Source organism: Plasmopara halstedii, assembly GCF_900000015.1.
Source record: "Plasmopara halstedii genome assembly, contig: Scaffold_525, whole genome shotgun sequence".
Lineage (NCBI taxonomy): Eukaryota > Oomycota > Peronosporomycetes > Peronosporales > Peronosporaceae > Plasmopara > Plasmopara halstedii.
In genome coordinates this window covers 1,947,349-1,956,000 of record NW_020187445.1, presented here as the reverse complement: position 1 = coordinate 1,956,000, position 8,652 = coordinate 1,947,349, and positions in this window count along the sequence as shown.

Sequence of the window (8,652 nt, the reverse complement as noted above, 5' to 3'; positions counted from 1 at the left end):
CGGCGGCAATGATTATTGCATCAAAATTCTCGTAACGTAATCATATCAATATTGACGCATCCACAGGTGCTACATCAAAACTGATTCGATTTTCTGGATGCTTTTGACGCGGCGGCAATGATTACTGGCGGGTCGCACAATCTTGCGCGACCGTATATAGGTGTGTATTACACAGTTAGTGTGGTGTGGCTACACCGTAACAAGAAGTAACTAGGTGGCAAGAATGCCAGTGGTGTTGCATATAAATAAGGTTTTGCTATATTAATCAGGTAATACTATATTAATCAGGAAAACCTAGTGGCTCTGCCGCAACTAAAACAAATAAAACAGTTTCAGTTTTGAGCAGAAGTTTCGATTGCCTTGGTTAAGGCTTTAGTACTATAAAAGTAATGGATTGCGATCCGCTACATTTGTACTGGGTCTTAGAAAGAACGTAAGGTCACCCTGAGGGCGTGGAGCACCTCGTTGAGCAAGGGCCAGAGGCCATAAGCGCACGCCTAGAGGCGTTTTCAGGTTAGATAAATGTTTTGTTAGAGCACTTACAGCAGAAGCTTCAAGCGTCGATTGTGTGTATGATGCCACCGTTGACGACGGATGATTCCTTCCAATCCAGGCCGCTCATGGTGAGAGCTAAGACCGTCGAGGTAAGGATGTAGAGAATTTTCTGCTCTGGATAAGAGAGGCCGAGATGGCTATTGCATCCGCCATGCTCCAAAACGAGCAACAGCGCGTGGCGCTAGCTATCTCCAAGCTCGGGGGCCGAGCGCGAGAGTGGGCAGTAACGTGCGGCTTTTCGGTTGAAGCTGCGTTTTCCTCTAGAAAGGAGCTGAAGCGTCGGCTTCTATGAGTGTTCTCGCCGCCTAATCATGCATACCGCGTGAGATCGCGTGTCCTTGCTGCCCGACAGGGCAAGAAAGCTTTAGTGGACTTTGTCTAAGAGTTAAGAACTATCATTGCCGAGTCTTCTCCCTGATGCGGTCGCAGTGACCGTCTGTATAGAGGGCCTCCGCGCTGGCGTGGCCAGAATATAAGTCTTCCGGGTGCATTCGTCTTCTTTTGAAGAAGCGGTTAACGTGGCATTGAATGACAAATTCAGCTTCAAGTCGGCACGACTTGGTTGGAATGCACACCCTCAGAGGTCAACGAGCAGACCTGCACCAATGAGGAGGAGGGTAAGTTTCGAGCTGCTGAGCAGTGTTTAAACACTCGACGGTGGAGACACCCGTCACCTTCGGACAAGTAGCCCCTTCGTCGAACCAACGTCCCGCTTCTATCAGCCTGGTTTGTCGCGGGAAAAAGAGAAAACCCAGTAAGCGCGGGGCGCCCTACTGGAGTTAAGTTGAGCCCCAAAGAGGTAGAGAGCAACAAGGCCAAGCCCCAAAGAGCTGCATGCTCTTGAACGTGGAGCATGGTTGCAAGACGGGCTTGCTGGTCGTAAAAGCAACCGTGAAGGGCTTTGAGAAGCCATGGAAGATCCTGATCGACTCCGGGGTGTCGGACAATTATGCTCGACGCTCAACGATAAAAGGAAGTCAGCTGATGCTACGGCGCTGAAATCGCCGTAAAGTGACACCGACACTGTTCGCTTAGCGTCGGGGACTTGTGTCGCTGTGCCGAGGGTCCCTATGGACCTTGGTGTCAAGTTCCTTGACTTTGACAGCGTGGAAGCTTATTCTTCGACCTGGATGCAAGGTATTACCTTATCCTTGGTATGGCATGGTTGGAACACCATGATATTAATTGGAGATCCAAGACCTTGAGCTCTACGCGCACGTCTCAAAGCGGAGCTTTGGTGAGTCATGAACCCACCTCTGCTAGGAAACAGAAGCGCTATTAGCGTGAGCACTGGCCAATGCGCTGGATACCGGAGTATCCGAGTTGTCAAACACCAAAGGTGTATTGGATAAGAGTCTCGAGCGTGGCCTGAGAGCTGAACGTGGAGTGGCACGTAACTCACTGAGCGCTGCTCAAGTATTGGAGAAATCGCTGCATGCCAAGTGTGGCATGGTCGGCTAAGGGCTGAGGCATCAGGGGAGAGGCCTTTGTGATGCACGTGGATTGGGACGTAAACCACTAAGAACTACTCACGATTCAAAGAAGTTGCTGCGTGCCAAGAGCGTCATGGTCGGTCGAGGTCCGAGGCATCAAGGGCGAGGCCCTTGTGATGCGCGTGGAGTGGCATGTAGTCCACTGAGCACTGCTCACGTTTCGTATCAGCTGCTGCATGCCAAGAGACGAGGTCCGAGGCATACGAAGCAAGGCCCTTCGAATGCGTGTGGAGTGGCACGTTATTCAATGGACGAAGACTGCAGAAATAGCAGCTCTTCGTTGGATGTTGTTAATAACATCAAGGCTCCGATGGAGCAGGGTTTGGATCTACTGGATGACGCCGCGTGTTCTTACTGGTATCGATGAGATGTAAAACCTCTGTTAAGAGGAGACGGCGAAGCCGTAAGTTGTTTGCAAGACGCAGGGCGTCGACCCTGATCCAGGGGTGTGTCTATCGTAGACAATAATGCACAGCTATATACCCTTGTTGTCGGTATGACGGGCGAGGAAGACGGCGACGTCACCTTCGATGCTATTCCTGCGGTTGATGCCCTTCTTGAGCAGGTCGAGATGTCCGTCGAAGAGTTTAAAGGTGCCTTGAAGACAGGCAATTTAACCGGGGTGGTCATTATAAGACCAAACGAGGAGATTAACTCGTCGTTGCTTCTGAATGTTGGTGTCCTGGAGGGCACTAAAAGGGTGCTGAACGCACGAAGTGTATCGTTGATCCTGAAGGATCCTTCGGATCCGTAATATCTTTTAGTAAAGGAAATCCAAGAAGTCGTCTCCAAAGACCCGCCATCGGTCCCACCTCCAGACCGAGGTGTGTGTCATGAGATTGACCTGGTTCCGGGCACCAAATACTGCGTCATATGCCAATGGCTCCTACCCAGGGAGCAGTATGACGTCATTGACGCCTTTTCCGTGCGAAGCATGAGAAAGAAGTGGTGCGTGGGAGCAAGTCTCCCCACTCGACACCCACGTTTTGTGTCCGGAAGCCTAGCGGCAACTGGCGCATCATTTACGCTTATAATAAGCTGAACGCTGTCACCATTTCGGTACAAACGCCAAATTCTAAAAAGGATGCTCACCAGAACAATATGGTTGGCTGTACAAAGTACAGTGCACTCGACTTTGTCGATGGTTATTACCAATTGCTCATGAGAGCGAGTGATTATCCGCTGACAGCGGTTAGTACTCCGAGCTGGATGCTCTAAGAGAGGCTGGTGATGCTCCAAGGGTGTCAAATGCACCAGCAATATTTAATCGTCTTGTGATGCAATTGTTCAGACCCCATCTGTCGTTGCACAGAATTACTTTGACGAAATATTTGTCCACAGTCGTGCGGGGCATGGGAGAACAGATGAGGATTACCAAACCGTTCATTTGAGAGCAGTCCTCGAGTGCATGCACACGAATAAGCTGTATGCTAATTCCGATAAGTGCATTTTCGACGTGGAAGATGCTCCTTTTTTAGGTTGCTTTTGGGATCCGCTAAGGTCAAGGCCATTCTGGATTGGCCAGTTTAAACGAACCAAAAGGATTTGCGCAAGTGGCTTGGCCTCGCCAACTACTTGCATAAGTATAGCGCAAATTTTGCGGAAATTGCACGGTCATTGTCGAATCTCCTTAAGAAGGTTACGGAATGGTGAGTTTGTCCTCCAATGCTCTAGAGCATCGTGGGTTACCAGACTGCGATCGACCAAGTCGTCATCGTCCGTAGTCTCTTCTCGATGAGAATGTTGGCATCCACTACCACGTGGAACGCCTTGTGGGTCACCGTCATCGACGGGATTTAATCCTGCATTCGTGTCGAGAACTCGTGGGAGTTTGAAGTTCCCCTTAGACAAGACTGCCGAGACGTCGTGAACGCTTATGATAAGAAGGATTATGACGCCTTGCGTCGTCTTGCGCACCGCGATTCTTTCAGTAGTCGAGAAACTGAAGGGTCTTGAGCTGAGCTCAAGCTATGGCCCTCAGCTGCTGTGGTCGTAGACTTACCCGTGTGAGAAACCCTCGAGCCCGCGGGAGCGGGATGGATTTATCCATAATCCAATCGCAGTGCGACACCACACAGAAAGTTGACGTTGCGTCTAAAGTTTGGCAAAATATGGCGCTCAACGTGCACGTCCACTCCCTTGTAGTGTTCGCTGTTAGGTAGACAGCAAAGAAGGTTTTCGTTGCCGCTGCATCCATCGCTCAAAGTGATCATCGTCATCTGAAACGGTTTTGCCAGGGGCGAGCACCACAGGAATGGTCCGCATTGCGGAAACAGGAGCACCTCCATTTTCAGCTCGAAGCCGAGCGCGGTACTATTCCATTTGGATCTTTTGGGGTATCAAGAAGCGAGCTCGCAGAGCTTTCCGCTGATCAAGCTCAGCTTGTGTAGTGACCGGGGGTCCGACTACGTTGACACCTAACGATCGAGTGATTGCGCCTTTCCCTTCAGCAGCGGGATCCGCAGAGCGGAAGCCGTATTCCACATGAGGGTCTAAGACCGAACGTGGATACGAGCGCAGGAGAGCCGACCAGTGAGCAGCCTCCAATTGATGCTCCTGTGTCTCATCGAGGCGATTGGTAATAATACCACTTCCCCCCCGGAAGCCGAGAGGTCGGGGAACGGACATGGTAGCCGCAGGGTTTGAGCTGGGCTCATGCCGCGCCCTTAGCGCACTTCTTCTTCCTCGTCATTCCATGCTGGGAAAGGAGTGTCCGATTCGTAGTCGACATTCTATAACTACTCGACGAGGAGAAATGTCGCCCGGGGCAGGCTCTTTGTGTTGTGCCCAGTTGCCGAGGGCTTGGACGTATTGTCCGGAGAAACACCCTGTGCAGACGAATAAGGGCTTGTTCGCGGGAACCCTCGCTACCAGATAGGCTGGATCTTTGTGTGTCGTAGACACAGTGCTCATAGAGCAATGATGGTTTAACGTTGCTCCTATGAACGAAGGAGTCTATGACACGCGAGCCTCGTATGAGCCAGCCGTTAAATGTGAATCGAGGATATTCACATTTCAATGGTGGTTCCTCAAGCGCACACAAAAAACAAAAGCTACTACGGGTGACATGTATAAACCCTTTTTCATGCAGAAAATAAACTATAATTCTGATATAGAAAACCCTAGGGGGCCGTCTCGGGTAGCCTCTTGCTTCAAGTCAGTCATTCTGGATTCTTGCAGAATGCTGAGTGCAGGAAGTGAGACATCGTTTCTCAAGAATATCCCTTTTTTGGCGAAATATCACGACTTGGTGACAAGTTATCTACCACGCGTCTAGCTGTCGAATTAACGAGTGCGATCTGAAGCAGCTTCCGGAGCCGCGTCACACATCAATGAACAATACCAAGAAAGAATGTGGCGTCGAGGCGCTTGCTTCCTTGTATATCACGAAGCGGATTTGTTGATAGAGAAGTGGATCTCCCCTGATTACCACCAACGCTCCGAGCGAGAAAAGCCGACGGCAAGTGTCGAGTTGTTCATCCTGGTAATAGGTTTCATGCAGCCACAATCAGCGGCGCCCCTAAGTTTTAAGAAGAATATAATAAAAATAGTATGACCGGTTGCACTTTGTTAAAGGCTCTCGACCTAATCGATTACCATTATTAATGCTCACAAGATGCAATGCTATCCGCTCACTGCGGTGAAAATTCCCAGTGGAATGCTCTGAAAAATTAAACAAATTGATGATCATACCACAGGGACTGTAAGCACTTCAGCGATGCTCAATCGTCTAGAAATGCGGCTGTTTTAATGGCATGCCCATGCACGAACCTGTTCAACGATACAATCGTACATAGTCGTGTAGAGCATGGGAAGTCGGATGTGGGCCACCACACGAAACACTTGTGAGCAGTGCTTGAGTGTAAAAGCTAGAGTATGCCCATCGCCAGTACAGACAAGTGCGTCGTTGGTGCCAGCCACTTTGAGCAGCTTTATTGAAAAGCTTGGTTTGCGGGCAGATACCGAGATGACTGAAATCGTGAACTGACCAGAGCCGCTATCTCAAAGGGTATCAAGGAAGTAGCTTAGCCTGATCAACTGTTCGCGCAAGTGAATCACAAAGTATGTCATTAAAACATGACCCCAGTTTTCTTACAAAAAATATATTAAATGGTGCTGAAGTGCGGCAGAGTCAGCACCTGAAACCTTTAATTTTTTTGGCTGTATCCATTCTGAACTATCCGGATCCGAATCGAACATTATATGCCGTTAGTGCCGTTTCATCCTTCGTCGTATAAAACGCATCATATATAAGCAGTGATGGATTGAGTCTCGCCAGCTTGAAGCAGCAATGAAACTATACTCTTCATGACAAGGAGCTAATTGCTGGTGAAAGCTCTGGTCAACCTTGGGATATGTATGCTTACTTCCAAGCCGTTTGTAAACTATCCAGATGATTTGTCATTCCATACAGCTAAATCCTCAGCAATAACTGAGAAATAGTTCTTCTTCTTTTTCGAGTATATCTTCGAATTTGGCTTTATTTGGTGGCGAACCATTTGCGTCGCCCGGCTATAGCCTATCAAATGTGACAATGGTGACGCAATTGACAGCATGAAACCAACAGCTGCGTGTCAGACGCAACTTGTGTTGTACTACTGTTGGCTTTAGAAAGCATAAAGTTGAGAGCCAAGTGACCGCGTTTTTAACGAGCGCGTTTGCTTTCCTGCACCTCAACGCCTCGTCACAATGCTTCCTGTACTACAACATTGCGAAACGTGACCCTGAGCGCGAAGAAGTTAGTTACAACGAGGATTCATGTACCAAATACTCTGTGAGGCACAAGATACCCCTTTGGGTGGCCAACCCGGACGAAAAAAATCAAACTGCTTGGCGAGCGCTGATTAATTGTTGGCTCAACATGTAAAAGCAGGAAAGCACACACGGCACTTCTAAGCAGCCTATTAACTTTAGCTGTGTATTAGCATCCCATGAGTATGGGCTTTATTCTAGAAATTTCAAAACGCATCCGATAATACCGGAATTTAGGTCTTTGTGGACCTTCTGAGCTAGAGAGATTAACTTGCTGCTACAGCAATTATGTGACCGGTGAGCATACAGATCATTTATATGTCGATAGATTGTTCGCCAACATGACTCACCGATAACCAATAGTCGGATAAAGATCCGTAAATTTCAGTAAGTTTTGGCGAACATTGTTTAAGGTACTAGACACTGAAATGACATATCAACCGCTTTCCACCCACAAACACATGGTCAGACTGAACGCGTTAATCGCGTTGTGTAGAATGTCTTTCGAAGCACTTGCGCGGGGAGACCGCGATGATGGATTGAGTTGCCCCCACTCGTGGAATCTGCGTGAGATATGGTATAATACCGTTAAAGGCTTTACAGTATTTAATAGATTTATATTGGCGACCCCAGGGTGTTTTTATCATCGCCCCAAAGTGGCTTCGATCTCAGTGCTTAACGGGTTGTCGATCAAAATCAAATTGCTGATATCAGCACGGCTGCGCTTCAGGGCAAAATGAGCCATTTTTTTTAATGAAATTCAACATCATGCGTAAGGTGTGCGACACTATGGCTCGGCAAGGATATACAAACGCAACACGTCAGCCAACCGTAGGAAAAAAATGTTGAGTTGTACGCTGGCCATTCTATCTGTGTCAACGTTGGCATATGAAAAGATGCGACTATCTCACTGTAACACTTGTACAAGCCAGTCAGATGTGAAGGCTTTGTTGTAGACAGAGCAGTGTCCCCACCGTCACTTGTAGCTTAGATACCTCTTTTTACTGCCCTAATACGTTTTGTCCGAGCCACCCGGAGCAATGACACTCCAAAGATAAACCATCTCAGTATCGGCCACCCGCCCAAAATCACGCAAATAATCGAAGTGTCGTCAGGGCCTAGATATATTTCAAGAGGGTTTTTCCTCGCCAAATTGCCAAATGAGCTAGGGGTGGCTCACTGCAGCGGGGCTGCCGTAGCTGTTTCGCTTAAAGAAAGCTAAGATAAGGTCACCGACCTTACGTTCTATACTATAACCAGTCCGAGTGTAGCGGATCGTAATCCGCTTACTCCGAGGCCAACCACAACCTCAATTCAAGGCAAATAAACTCTTCCGTTCAAAATTTAAACTAGATTTCTTTGTTTTTTTTGCGGCAGAGCCGCCTATATCTATAGTTTTTTTGATTAGTTGATAACCGTAATTAAAATGCATAATTTATGGCAGTCCAGCCATGTAGTGGCTTCTTGTTAAGGTGTAGCCACACCATCTTGTGGTCACACCATCTTGTGGTCACACCATCTTGTGTGACCCACGCTTTAATACCAGGGTACGTGTGACCCCGATACACTCTCCCCCATCAAAATTGTGCATACCACAATCAATCTAAATTTAGATATTTCCTTGTACAAGGCTCGAGTGTCTACAACACCTCTACGTCCCCAGGACCTTCTTCGCACATTCTCAACCCAATTAGCACTGCGTCTATGACACGAACGACACTCAGCCTGGCTGGTTCCGAGAGCGTCCGCGGGCAGAGCCCTTCGTCGTCTCCTGCATGCGGTGCAACCTCGGTTTGCACGTCCACGGCTTCAAGGGAAGCAAATCTCAAGCCCTCGGCAATTGAGAGCCGCA